General features: G+C 50.5%; 1 protein-coding gene across 2 annotated transcripts in view; it reads left to right on the forward strand.

Moving 5' to 3' along the window:
* The first annotated feature begins 887 nt into the window (after window positions 1–887).
* MAGIX (MAGI family member, X-linked) overlaps window positions 888–14,897 on the forward strand; it is a 463,247-nt gene continuing 449,237 nt past the window's right edge. Inside the window, exon 1 of one of the 2 annotated variants that reach the window (XM_085629880.1) lies at window positions 888–1,141. The gene's annotated coding sequence lies outside the window, so the exon portion shown is untranslated. The remainder of the gene's footprint in view (window positions 1,142–14,897) is intronic. The other variant, XM_085629879.1, reaches the window with a different exon arrangement.

The following is a 14,897-nucleotide window of genomic DNA, read 5'->3' on the forward strand; positions in this document are numbered from 1 at the left end:
CATATAAAGTACTACAAGGTAGAATCCCCGCCCCCTCCTCTAATCACCGGCTGGCATTGCTGCTGAAGCTGCCACTCATGACAATGCCCCGCCCTCCTCCAGGCTCTCTGCTCTCCCATTGGTGGCAGGAGATGTTCGCCCTGTCCATGTCCTGTGGATAAGGATAAAAGCTTCTATTGGGTTGCAATATCAGTCACTCCTGACACTGTCCCACCTTGAGCTGGGGGCCCTGCTTTCTCACTGCTTCCTGTGCCTGTCACTCTCTTTCTGCCCCGCCCTCTCCTGGTGCCTCTGTCTTCTGAATGCTAATTGAACCTGTCACTCCTTACTCTGCCCCGCCCCCTTCTGGGACCTCTCCTCCTCACTGCCTGTTAGCTGGAACTGTCACTCCTGACTCTGCCCCGCCCCCTCCTGGGACCTCTTCTCCTCACTGCTGACTGGACCTGTCACTCCTGAGTCTGCCCCGCCCCCTCCTGGGACCTCTCCTCCTCACTGCTGGCTGGATCTATCACTCCTGACTCTGTCCTGCCCCCTCCTGGGACCTCTCCTCCTCACTGCCAGTTAGCTGGACCTGTCACTCCTGAGTCTGCCCCGCCCCCACATGGGACCTCTCCTCCTCACTGCTTATTAGTTGGACCTGTCACTCCTGACTCTGCCCCGCCCCCTCCTGGGACCTCTCCTCTTCACTGCTGGCTAGACCTGTCACTCCTGACTCTGCCCCGCCCCCTCCTGGGACCTCTCCTCCTCACTGCTGGCTGGACCTGTCACTCCTGACTCTGCCCCACCCTCTCCTGGGACCTGTCCTCCTCACTGCCTGCTAGCTGGACCTGTCACTCCTGACTCTGCCCCGCCCCTCCTGGGACCTCTCCTCCTCACTGCTGGCTGCACCTGTCACTCCTGAAAGTTGTCCAGCCTCCAGCATCCTCGGACGGGATCTGCCGGTTTCCATGGTAACCACGTGATGTGCTTATTACTAGGCTACCTGCCTCCTGCTTGTTGCCGGGTACCCGCGGGCAGTGGGGTCGCTCGGTGCTCCAGTGGGCACAAGTCTTCCGGGCAGGTGGGCAGTGCCAGCCTGGTGCAGCATGAGGACGACGGGAGGCCTGGATCACCGGGGCGAGGGTAATCCGATTATCAAGAGGTGAGTGCAGAGGAAGGGACAGGCACTGGGACAGGGAGGCACAAGACGGTAATAGACAGGAGCACCGGACAGAGAGAGGGGCGGTGAGAGTAGGGAAAGGGGTCAGAGAGGCCCATGGAAGGAGATAGACGCAGGCTGTGGGGGCAGGAAGGCACGGGACAGGTAATAGGACAGGAGCATGGGGCAGATAGACTGCAGAAAGGGACAGAGAGGCTCATGGATGGAGACAGGTGGGGGGACAAGGAAGCACGGAACGGTAATAGGGCAGGAGAATGGGGCAGAGAGACAGGGCGATGAGGGCAGGAGAAGGGGGCAGAGAGGCCCATGAATAGAGACAGAGAAAGGCTGAGGGGACAGGGAGACATTGGACGTTGGATGGGGCAGAGAGGCCGATGTACGGGGACAGACATGCTCTTGGGCTAGGAGGACAACGGTTGGTGCGTGAAGGGGTGGGGGGGTTAGGACAGGAGCTGGGGCAGAAGAAGGGGACAGAGCGGCTGGGGTTTTCGGGACAGTCTGCCTGCCCCCCCCCCCCCCTATTCACTGTCCACGAGGCAGGGGGTGGAGCAGAGGGAGGGGCAGAGAGAAGAGGAGAGGAGGGGTAAGAGAGAGTGGGGCAGAATCACGGGGGCAGTGGAATGGGGGGGGGGGGGAGCAGAAACCCATGGGAAGAGGATAGGGACAGTGACCGACAGTGCAGCTTGGGGCAGGGAGAAAGGAGCGGGGTCAGAGACACCGGCATGGAGGTGTGATAGGCATGAGGGTAGAGAGGGGGTGGGTGGGGGAGGGTGACCAGAGGGCTGAGGCACAGAGGCGGGTTGGGCAGAGGTGACAGGGAGCGGACAGAGCGAGGGACAGAATCCGTTGATGGGATACTGGGACGGGAGTTTGGAACAGGGACAGAGAGGAGAGAGAGCGAGAGAGAGAGAGAGAAGGAGAGGGGAGAGAGAAGAAGAGGGGAGAGAGAGAGACAGAGAGAGAAGAGGGAGTGAGAGGGAGGGGCGGGGAGAGGGGCCAGGGACTGGACAGAGTGGGTTCCCCCCACCCCCCTCCCTGTCCCTCCCTCTCACTCCCTCTTCTCTCTCTGTCTCTCTCTCTCTCCTCTCTCTCTCCCCTCTGATTCTCTCTCCTCTCTCTCTCTCCCTTCTCTCTCTCCTCTCTCTCTCTCCCCTCTCTCTCTCCTCTCTCTCTCTCTTCTCTCTCTCCTGTCTTTCTCTCTCTGTCACTCTCTCTCACACACACTCCTCTCCCTCTCTCTCCCCCTCTCTCTCTGTTTCTGTCGCTCTCTCTCTCGCCTCTCCCCTCTCTCTCTCTCTCTCTCTCTCTCTCTCTCTCTCCCTTCTCTCTCTCCTCTCTCTCTCTCCCCTCTCTCTCTCCTCTCTCTCTCTCTTCTCTCTCTCCTCTCTTTCTCTCTCTGTCACTCTCTCACACACACACTCCTCCCCCTCTCTCTCCCCCTCTCTCTCTGTTTCTGTCGCTCTCTCTCTCGCCTCTCCCCTCTCTCTCTGTCTCCCTCTCTCTCTCCTCTCCCCCTCTCTCTCCTCTCCCCCCCTCTCTCTCTCTCCTCTCCCTCTATCTCTCTCTCGCTGTCTCTCTCTGTCTCTCTCTCCTCTCTCTCTCTCTCTCTCTCTCTCACACACACACACTCCTCTCCCTCTCTCTCCCCCTCTCTCTCCGTTTCTGTCTCCCTCTCTCTCTCTTCCTCTCTCTCTCCCTCTCTTTCTCTCTCTGTCTCTTTATCCATCTCTCGCTCTCTCTCCCCTCTCTCCCCCTCTCTCTCTCTGTCACTCTCTCTCACACACGCACTTCTCTCCCTCTCTCTCCCCCGCTCTCTCTCGCTCTCTCTCTGTCTCTCTCTCTCTCCTCTCTCTCTCTGTCTCTCTCTCCCCTCTCCCCTCTCTCTCTCTCTCTGTCACTCTCTATCTCACACACACTCCTCTCCCCCTCTCTCTCTTTCTGTCGCTCTCTCTCTCGCCTCTCCCCTCTCTCGCTGTCTCTGTCTCCCCCTCTCACTCTTCCTCTTCTCTCTCTCTCGCTTTCTCTCTGTCTCTCTCTCTCTCTCTCTCTCCTCTCTCCCCCTTCTCTCTCTATTTCTGTTTCTCACTAACTCTCTCTTCTTACCTCTCTCTCTCACCACCGTGGAGCCCTGAAAACCGTGGGCATTAGTGAATGACCAGACGTGGGCACTGGAGGGCACGGGTGAAACACCAGCCCTGGACACCGCAGGGCTTTGGGGAATGCTCACCACCTCGTCCAGGTGAGGTGCGCCGCCCTGCCACGTTTCCCAGGGCCATGCATTACCTACTGCCCCCGCCCAGGTCTTTTCTTTGAATTCTGTGACTTGGAGTCTTGTTTAATTCATTATAAAACGATGACTACAAGTCCCAGAATTCAACGCAAATACCCGGACTGAAACAGCCCACATGGGCCTGGGAAACTTGGCAGCCTTGTGAGTAACCAGGTGGAACCGATGACAGCCGGTCCACGATAGTGGAGCGGGGCTCTGCTGCATGCAGACTGGAGGGCGGTCCCTCACTTTAACCGAGGAGCAGAGGAAGACCCCTCACTTCAGAGCAGGGGAGGGCCCCTCACTTCAGCCAAAGAGCAGAGGCGGGCCTCTCACTTCAACTGAGTAGCAGAGGAGGGCTCCCCCTCTGCTGGGAGGACGTCCTGACCCCGCATCGCTTCATCTCAGTAAGTGTGAGTGAGATCTAGGGTTGGAATGGGATTAAAAATCGGCTCGGGCACTCTAAAAAAAAGTGGCCCACATTTGCATATTGTCTTCCTCAAAACACTACTTCGTTGACATTTTATTTAAAAAAAAAGGGGAGGGGGGAAACGCACAGATTAGTTGACACTGGTGAAACACACCTGAAAGCAAGTGAGGCCGCTTCTGCTCAGGCCCCTGCCCTGCTAGGTATGCATACATTAATGGGCCGGCCCAACGAGAGAAAGGGAGCCTTTCTGCCTTTGAGCCTTGTCAGCGTGGCTCGATCTCCTGGTGGACCTGTCAAAATTATAATACATGCCCTCCTTTAAACAAAGCTTTAGTTTCACAAAAAAACCCCTGTGAGCCTGGACTTCTTCAGCGCACAGAGGAATATCTAAATGTATTTTCAGTGACACAGCTGTTACTTTTCCACCAGAGGTTACTTTTGGCCGGCGCTTACCTGTGCACCAGAGCTTACCTTTGCATCAGTGCTTACCTTTGCACCAGTGGTTAGCTTTGCATCAGTGGTTACCTTTGCACCAGCAGTTACCTTTGCCCCAGTGGTTATCTTTGCACCGCTGGTTACCTTTGCACCAGCAGTTACCTTTGCCCCAGTGGTTATCTTTGCACCAGAGGTTACCTTTGCACCAGTAGTTACCTTTGCACCAGCGGTTACCTTTGCACCAGCGGTTACCTTTGAACCAGCAGTTACCTTTGCCCCAGTGGTTATCTTTGCCCCAGTGGTTTCCTTTGCACCAGCGGTTACCTGTGCACCAGTGGTTACCTTTGCACCAGCGGTTACCTGTGCACCAGTGGTTACCTTTGCACCAGCGGTTACCTTTGCACCAGTGGTTACCTTTGCATCAGTGGTTACCTTTGTACCAGTGGTTACCTTTGCATCAGCGGTCTCCTTTGCACCAGTGGTTAACTTTGCATCAGTGGTTACCTTTGCACCAGTGGTTACCTTTGCACCAGTGGTTACCTTTGCATTTTGCATCAGTGGTTACCTTTACACCAGTTTTTACCTTTGCACCAGTGGTTACCTTTGCATCAGCGGTTACCTTTGCACCAGTGCTTACATTTGCACCAGTGGTTATCTTTGCACCAATGGTTACCTTTGCATCAGTGCTTACCTTTGCACCAGCGGTTACCTTTGCATCAGTGGTTACCTTTGCACCAATGGTTACCTTTGCACCAGTGGTTACCTTTACATCAGCGGTTACCTTTGTTTCACTGCTTACCTTTGCATCAGTGGTTACATTTGCACCAGTGGTTATCTTTGCACGAGTGGTTACCTTTGCACCAGTGCTTACCTTTGCATCAGTGGTTACGTTTGCACCAGAGGTTATCATTGCACCAGCGGTTACCTTTGCACGAGCGTTTACCTGTGCCCCAGTAGTTACCTTTGCACCAGCGGTTACCTGTGCTCCAGCGGTTTCCTTTGCCCCAGTGGTTACCTTTGCCCCAGTGGTTACCTTTGCCCCAGTGGTTATCTTTGCACCAGTGGTTACCTTTGCATCAGTGGTTACCTTTGCACCAATGGTTACCTTTGCACCAGTGGTTACCTTTACATCAGCGGTTACCTTTGTTTCACTGCTTACCTTTGCATCAGTGGTTACATTTGCACCAGTGGTTATCTTTGCACGAGTGGTTACCTTTGCACCAGTGCTTACCTTTGCACCGGTGGTTACGTTTGCACCAGAGGTTATCATTGCACCAGCGGTTACCTTTGCACGAGCGTTTACCTGTGCCCCAGTAGTTACCTTTGCACCAGCGGTTACCTGTGCTCCAGTGGTTTCCTTTGCCCCAGTGGTTACCTTTGCCCCAGTGGTTACCTTTGCCCCAGTGGTTATCTTTGCACCAGCGGTTACCTTTGCATCAGTGGTTACCTTTGCACCAATGGTTACCTTTGCACCAGTGGTTACCTTTACATCAGCGGTTACCTTTGTTTCACTGCTTACCTTTGCATCAGTGGTTACATTTGCACCAGTGGTTATCTTTGTACGAGTGGTTACCTTTGCACCAGTGCTTACCTTTGCACCGGTGGTTACCTTTGCACCGGTGGTTACCTTTGCACCAGTGCTTACCTTTGCACCGGTGGTTACCTTTGCACCAGTGCTTACATTTGCATCAGTGGTTACCTTTGCATCAGTGGTTACCTTTGCAGCAGTGCTTACCTTTGCACCAGTGCTTACCTTTGCATCAGTGCTTACCTTTGCACTAGTGTTTACCTTTGCACCGGTGGTTACCTTTGCACCGGTGGTTACCTTTGCACCAGTGCTTACCTTTGCACCAGTGTTTACCTTTGCATCAGTGCTTACCTTTGCACCGCTGGTTACCTTTGCATCAGTGCTTACCTTTGCACCAGTGCTTACCTTTGCATCAGTGGTTACCTTTGCAGCAGTGGTTACCTTTGCCCCAGTGGTTACCTTTGCACTAGCGGTCACCTTTGCCCCAGTGGCTATCTTTGCACCAGTGGCTACCTTTGCACCAGTGGTTACCTTTGCACCAGTGCTTACCTTTGCACAAGTGGTCACCTTTGCATCAGTGGTTAACTTTGCATCAGTGGTTACCCTTGCACCAGTGGTTATCGTTGCACCAGTGGTTGCCTTTGCACCAGTGGTTACCTTTGCATCAGCGGTTACCTTTGCACCAGTGGTTACATTTGCATCAGTGCTTACCTTTGCACCAGTGGTTACATTTGCACCAGTGGTTATCTTTGCACCAGCGGTTACCTTTGCATCAGTGGTTACCTTTGCACCAGCGGTTACCTTTGCATCAGTGGTTACCTTTGCACCAGTGGTTACCTTTGCACCAGTGGTTACCTTTACATCAGCGGTTACCTTTGCATCAGTGCTTACCTTTGCATTAGTGGTTACATTTGCACCAGTGGTTATCTTTGTCCCAGTGGTTACCTTTGCACCAGTGGTTACCTTTGCACCAGTGCTTACCTTTGCATCAGTGGTTACGTTTGCACCAGAGGTTATCATTGCACCAGCGGTTACCTTTGCACGAGCGTTTACCTGTGCCCCAGTAGTTACCTTTGCACCAGCGGTTACCTGTGCTCCAGCGGTTTCCTTTGCCCCAGTGGTTACCTTTGCCCCAGTGGTTACCTTTGCCCCAGTGGTTATCTTTGCACCAGTGGTTACTTTTGCACCAGTGGTTATGTTTTAAACAGTGGTTACCTTTGCAACAGTGCTTACTTTTGCACCAGTGGTTACCTTTGCACCAGTGCTTACCTTTACATCAGTGGTTACCTTTGCACCAGGGGTTATCATTGCACCAACGGTTACCTTTGCACCAGCGGTTACCTTTGCACCAGCGGTTACCTTTGCACCAGCGGTTACCTTTGCTCCAGTGGTTACATTTGCACCAGCAGTTACCTTTGCACCAGCGGTTACCTGTGCCCCAGTGGTTACCTTTGCATCAGTGGTTACATTTGCATCAGCGGTTACCTTTGCACCAGCAGCTACCTTTGCACCAGCGGCTACCTTTGCACCAGCGGTTATTATTGCACCTGAGGTTACCTTTGCACCAGTGGTTACCTTTGCACCAGTGGTTATCTTTGCATCAGTAGTTACCTTTGCTCCTGTTGTTATTATTGCACCAGTGGTTACCTTTGCACCAGTGGTTTCCTTTGCACCAGTGGTTACCTTTGCACCAGTGGTTACCTTTGCATCAGTGCTTACCTTTGCATCTGTGGTTACCTTTGCACCCATGGTTATCATTGCACCAGCGGTTTCCTTTGCACCAGTGGTTACCTTTGCACCAGAGGTTACCTTTGAGCCACTGGTTACCTTTGCATCAGTGCTTACATCAGTGCTTACCTGTGCATCAGTGCTTACCTGTGCAACAGTGTTTACCTTTGCACCAGTGCTTACCTTTGTATCAGTGGTTACCTTTGCACCAGTTTTTAACTTTGCACCAGTGGTTACCTTTGCATCAGTGTTTATCTTTGCATCAGTGGTTAACTTTGCACCAGCGGTTATCATTGCACCAGCGGTTACCTTTGCACCAGCGGTTGCCTTTGCCCCAGTGGTTAACTTTGCAGCAGCAGTCACCTTTCCCCAGTGGTTACCTTTGCAACAGTGGTTACATTTGCACCAGTGGTTATCTTTGCATCAGGGGTTACCTTTGCATCAGTGCTTACCTTTGCATCAGTGGTTACCTTTCCATTAGTGGTTATTAGTGCACCAGTGGTTATCTTTGCACCAGTGGTTACCTTTGCATCAGCAGTTACCTTTGCACCAGTAGTTACATTTGCATCAGTGCTTACCTTTGCACCAGTGGTTACATTTGCACCAGTGGTTATCTTTGCACCAGCGGTTACCTTTGCATCAGTGCTTACCTTTCCACCAGCGGTTACCTTTGCATCAGTGGTTACCTTTGCACCAGTGGTTACCTTTGCACCAGTGGTTACCTTTACATCAGCGGTTACCTTTGCATCACTGCTTACCTTTGCATCAGTGGTTACATTTGCACCAGTGGTTATGTTTGCACCAGTGCTTACCTTTGCACCAGTGCTTACCTTTGCACCAGTGGTTACGTTTGCACCAGTGGTTATCATTGCACCAGCGGTTACCTTTGCACCAGTGGTTACCTTTGCATCAGTGCTTACCTTTGCATCAGTGGTTACCTTTGCATCAGTGGGTACCTTTGCACAAGTTTTGTTTATCTTTGCACCAGTGTTTACCTTTGCATCAGTGTTTATCTTTGCATCCGTGGTTATCTTTGCATCAGCAGTTACCTTTGCACCAGTGGTTGACTTTGCACCAGCGGTTACCTTTGCACCAGTGGTTACCTTTGCACCAGTGGTTATCTTTGCATCAGTGGTTACTTTTGCACCATTCGTTATCATTGCACCAGTGGTTATCATTGCACCAGCGGTTACATTTGCACCAGTGGTTACCTTTGCCCCAGTAGTTACCTTTGCACCAGCGGTTACCTTTGCCCCAGTGGTTACCTTTGCACCAGCGGTTACCTTTGCCCCAGTGGTTACCTTTGCACCAGTGCTTACCTTTGCACAAGTGGCTACCTTTGCATCAGTGGTTACCTTTGCATCAGTGGTTATCATTGCACCAGTGGTTACCTTTGCACCAGTGGTTACCTTTGCATTTTGCATCAGTGGTTACCTTTAGAACAGATTTTACCTTTGCACCAGTGGTTACCTTTGCCCCAGCGGTTACCTTTGCACCAGTAGTTACCTTTGCATCAGGGGTTACCTTTGCATCAGTGCTTACCTTTGCATCAGTTGTTACATTTGCACCAGTGGTTATCTTTGCACCAGCGGTTATCTTTGCACCAGTGGTTATCTTTCCACCAGCGGTTATCTTTGCACCAGTGGTTACCTTTGCATCAGCGGTTACCTTTGCACCAGTGGTTACCTTTGCACCAGTGCTTACCTTTGCACAAGTGGCTACCTTTGCATCAGTGGTTACCTTTGCATCAGTGGTTATCATTGCACCAGTGGTTACCTTTGCACCAGTGGTTACCTTTGCATTTTGCATCAGTGGTTACCTTTAGAACAGATTTTACCTTTGCACCAGTGGTTACCTTTGCCCCAGCGGTTACCTTTGCACCAGTAGTTACCTTTGCATCAGGGGTTACCTTTGCATCAGTGCTTACCTTTGCATCAGTTGTTACATTTGCACCAGTGGTTATCTTTGCACCAGCGGTTATCTTTGCACCAGTGGTTATCTTTGCACCAGCGGTTACCTTTGCATTAGTGCTTACCTTTACATCAGCGGTTACTTTTGCATCAGTGGTTACCTTTGCACCAGTGGTTACATTTGCACCAGTGGTCCTCTTTGCACGAGTGGTTACCTTTGCACCAGTGCTTACCTTTGCACCAGTGGTTACATTTGCACCAGTGGTTATCATTGCACCAGCGGTTACCTTTACACCAGTGGTTACCTTTGCCCCAGCGGTTACCTTTTGCACCAGCGGTTACCTGTGCCCCAGTGGTTACCTTTGCACCAGTGGTTACCTTTGCATCAGTGGTTACCTTTGCTCCTGAGGTTATCATTGCACCAGCGGTTACCTTTGCACCAGTGCTTACATTTGCATCAGTGATTACCTTTGCACCAGAGGTTACCTTTGCACCAGTGGTTACCTTTGCATTTTGCATCAGTTGTTACCTTTACACCAGTTTTTACCTTTGCACCAGTGGTTACCTTTGCCCCAGCGGTTACCTTTTGCACCAGCGGTTACCTGTGCCCCAGTGGTTACCTTTGCACCATTGGTTACCTTTGCACCAGCGGTTAACTTTGCCCCAGTGGTTATCTTTTCACCAGTGGTTTCTTTTGCACCAGTGGTTATGTTTTAAACAGTGGTTACCTTTGCACCAATGCTTACCCTTGCATCAGTGGTTACCTTTGCATCAGTGGTTATCATTGCACCAGCGGTTATCATTGCACCTGCGGTTACCTTTACACCAGTGGTTTCCTTTGCAGCAGTGGTCTTCTTTGCATCAGTGCTTACCTTTGCATCAGTGGTTACCGTTGCGCCCATGGTTATCATTGCGCCAGCAATTACCTTTGCACCAGTGGTTACCTTTGCACCAGTGGTTATCTTTGCATCAGTGGTTACCTTTGCACTAGTGCTTATCTTTGGATTGGATTGGATGTACATTTGTAGAGCGCGAATTGCTGCCCGGAGGCGTCCAAGCGCTGGGAATACCATGCGTATCTTTGCATCAGTGGTTACCTTTGCCCCAGTTTTTACGTTTGCCCCAGTGGTTACCTTTGCATCAGTGGTTACCTTTGCATCAGTGGTTACCTTTGCTCCTGTGGTTATCACTGCACTAGCGGTTACCTTTGCACCAGTGCTTACATTTGCATCAGCGATTACCTTTGCACCAGAGGTTACCTTTGCACCAGTGGTTACCTTTGCATTTTGCATCAGTGGTTACCTTTACACCAGTTTTTACCTTTTTACTAGTGGTTACCTTTGCCCCAGTGGTTACCTTTGCACCAGTAGTTACCTTTGCATCAGGGGTAACCTTTGCATCAGTGCTTACCTTTGCATCAGTTGTTACATTTGCACCAGTGGTTACCTTTGCATCAGCGGTTACCTTTGCACCAGTGGTTACATTTGCATTAGTGCTTACCTTTGCACCAGTGGTTACATTTGCACCAGTGGTTACATTTGCATTAGTGCCTACCTTTGCACCAGTGGTCATCTTTGCACCAGCGGTTACCTTTGCATCAGTGCTTACCTGTGAATCAGCGGTTACCTTTGCATCAGTGGTTACCTTTGCATCAGCGGTTACCTTTGCACCAGTGGTTACATTTGCATTAGTGCTTACCTTTGCACCAGTGGTTATCTTTGCACCAGCGGTTACCTTTGCATCAGTGCTTACCTTTGAACCAGCGGTTACCTTTGCATCAGTGGTTACCTTAGCACCAGTGGTTACCTTTGCACCAGTGGTTACCTTAACATCAGCAGTTACCTTTGCATCACTGCTTACCTTTGCATCAGTGGTTACGTTTGCACCAGTGGTTATCATTGCACCAGCGGTTACCTTTGCACCAGTGGTTACCTTTGCCCCAGCGGTTATCTTTTGCACCAGCGGTTACCTGTGCCCCAGTGGTTACCTTTGCACCATTGGTTACCTTTTCACCAGCGGTTAACTTTGCCCCAGTGGTTATCTTTTCACCAGTGGTTTATTTTGCACCAGTGGTTATGTTTTAAACAGTGGTTACCTTTGCAACGGTGCTTACGTTTGCACCAGTGGTTACCTTTGCACCAATGCTTACCTTTGCATCATTGGTTACCTTTGCACCAGTGGTTATCATTGCACCAGCGGTTAAGTTTGCACCAGCGGTTACCTTTGTACCAGTGGTTACCTTTGCACCAGTGGTTACCTATGCCCCAGTGGTTACCTTTGCCCCAGTGGTTACCTTTGCATCAGCGGTTACCTTTGCACCAGCAGCTACCTTTGCACCAGCGGTTATCATTGCACCTGCGGTTACCTTTGCACCAGTGGTTACCTTTGCACCAGTGGTTATCTTTGCATCAGTGGTTACCTTTGCTCCTTTGGTTATCATTGCACCAGCTGTTACCTTTGCACCAGTGGTTTCCTTTGCACCAGTGGTTACCTTTGCATCAGTGCTTACCTTTGCATCAGTGGTTACCTTTGCACCCAAGGTTATCATTGCACCAGCGGTTACCTTTGCACCTGTGGTTACCTTTGCACCAGTGGTTATCTTTGCATCAGTGGTTACCTTTGCACAAGTGCTTATCTTTGCATCAGTGGTTACCTTTGCCCCAGTTTTTACATTTGCACCAGTGGTTACCTTTGCATCAGTGGTTACCTTTGCTCCTGAGGTTATCATTGCACCAGCGGTTACCTTTGCACCAGTGCTTACATTTGCATCAGCGATTACTTTTGCACCAAAGGTTACCTTTGCATCAGTGGTTACCTTTGCATTTTGTATCAGTTGTTACCTTTACACCAGTTTTTACCTTTGCACCAGTGGTTACCTTTGCCCCAGCGGTTACCTTTGCACCAGTAGTTACCTTTGCATCAGGGGTTACCTTTGCATCAGTGCTTACCTTTGCATCAGGTGTTACATTTGCACCAGTGGTTATCTTTGCACCAGCGGTTATCTTTGCACCAGTGGTTACCTTTGCATCAGCGGTTACCTTTGCACCAGTGGTTACATTTGCATCAGTGCTTACCTTTGCACCAGTGGTTACTTTTGCACCAGTGGTTATCTTTGCACCAGCGGTTACCTTTGCATCAGTGCTTACCTTTGCACCAGCGGTTACCTTTGCATCAGTGGTTACCTTTGCACCAGTGGTTACCTTTGCACCAGTGGTTACCTTTACATCAGCGGTTACCTTTGCATCACTGCTTACCTTTGCATCAGTGGTTACATTTGCACCAGTTTTTATCTTTGCACGAGTGGTTACCTTTGCACCAGTGCTTACCTTTGCACCAGTGGTTACGTTTGCACCAGTGGTTATCATTGGACCAGCGGTTACCTTTGCACCAGTGGTTACCTTTGCCCCAGCAGTTACCTTTTGCACTAGCGGTTACCTGTGCCCCAGTGGTTACCTTTGCACCAGTGGTTACCTTTGCACCAGCGGTTAACCTTGCCCCAGTGGTTATCTTTTCACCAGTGGTTACTTTTGCACCAGTGGTTATGTTTTAAACAGTGGTTACCTTTGCAACGGTGCTTACTTTTGCACCAGTGCTTACCTTTGCATCAGTGGTTACCTTTGCAGAAGTGGTTATCATTGCACCAGCGGTTACCTTTACACCAGCGGTTACCTTTGCACCAGTGGTTACCTTTGCACCAGCGGTTACCTATGCCCCAGTGGTTACCTTTGCCCCAGTGGTTACCTTTGCATCAGCGGTTACCTTTGCACCAGCAGCTACCTTTGCACCAGCGGCTATCATTGCACCTGCGGTTACCTTTGCACCAGTGGTTACCTTTGCACCAGTGGTTATCTTTGCATCAGTGGTTACCTTTGCTCCTGTGGTTATCATTGCACTAGCAGTTACCTTTGCACCAGTGGTTTCCTTTGCACCAGTGGTTACCTTTGCACCAATGGTTATCATTGCACCAGCGGTTACCTTTGCACCAGTGGTTACCTTTGTATCAGTGGTTATCATTGCACCAGCGGTTACCTTTGCACCAGCGGTTACCTTTGTATCAGTGGTTACCTTTGCATCAGTGGTTACCATTGCTCCTGTGGTTATCATTGCACCAGCGGTTACCTTTGCCAAGTGCTTACATTTGCATCAGCGATTACCTTTGCACCAGAGGTTACCTTTGCACCAGTGGTTACGTTTGCATCAGTGCTTACATCAGTGCTTACCTTTGCATCAGTGCTTACCTTTACATTAGTGCTTACCTGTGCACCAGTGCTTACCTTTGCACCAGTGCTTACCTTTGCATCAGGGGTTACCTTTGCACCAGTTTTTACCTTTGCACCAGTGGTTACCTTTGCATCAGTGTTTATCTTTGCATCAGTGGTTATCATTGCACCAGTGGTTATCATTGCACCAGCGATTACCTTTGCACTAGCGGTCACCTTTGCCCCAGTGGTTACCTTTGCACCAGTGGTTACCTTTGCACAATTGGTTACCTCTGCACCAGCGGTTATCATTGCACCAGTGGTTACCTTTGCACTAGTGCTTATCTTTGCATCGGTGGTTACCTTTGCCCCAGTTTTTACGTTTTCACCAGTGGTTACCTTTGCATCAGTGTTTATCTTTGCATCAGTGGTTATCATTGCACCAGTGGTTATCATTGCACCAGCGGTTACCTTTGCACTAGCGGTCACCTTTGCCCCAGTGGTTACCTTTGCACCAGTGGTTCCCTTTGCACAATTGGTTACCTCTGCACCAGCGGTTATCATTGCACCAGTGGTTACCTTTGCACCAGTGGTTACATTTGCACCAGTGGGTATCTTTGCACGAGTTGTTACCTTTGCACCAGTGCTTACCTTTGCACCAGCGGTTACCTTTGCACCAGTGGTTACCTTTGCCCCAGCAGTTACATTTTGCACCAGCGGTTACCTGTGCCCCAGTGGTTACCTTTGCACCAGTGGTTACCTTTGCACCAGCGGTTAACTTTGCCCCAGTGGTTAACTTGCCACCAGTGGTTACCTTTGCACCAGTGGTTACATTTGCACCAGTGGTTATCTTTGCACGCGGGGTTACCTTTGCACCAGTGCTTACCTTTGCACCAGCGGTTACCTTTGCACTAGCGGTCACCTTTGCCCCAGCGGTTACCTTTGCACCAGTGGTTACCTTTGCACAATTGGTTACCTCTGCACCAGCGGTTATCATTGCACCAGTGGTTACCTTTGCACCAGTGGTTACATTTGCACCAGTGGTTATCTTTGCATCAGTGGTTACCTTTGCACTAGTGCTTATCTTTGCATCAGTGGTTACCTTTGCCCCAGTTTTTACGTTTTCACCAGTGGTTACCTTTGCATCAGTGGTTACCTTTGCATCAGTGGTTACCTTTGCTTCTGTGGCTATCATTGCACCAGCGGTTACCTTTGCACCAGTGCTTACATTTGCATCAG

The sequence above is a fragment of the Triturus cristatus genome, chromosome 10 (assembly GCF_964204655.1).
Source record: "Triturus cristatus chromosome 10, aTriCri1.1, whole genome shotgun sequence".
NCBI lineage: Eukaryota > Metazoa > Chordata > Amphibia > Caudata > Salamandridae > Triturus > Triturus cristatus.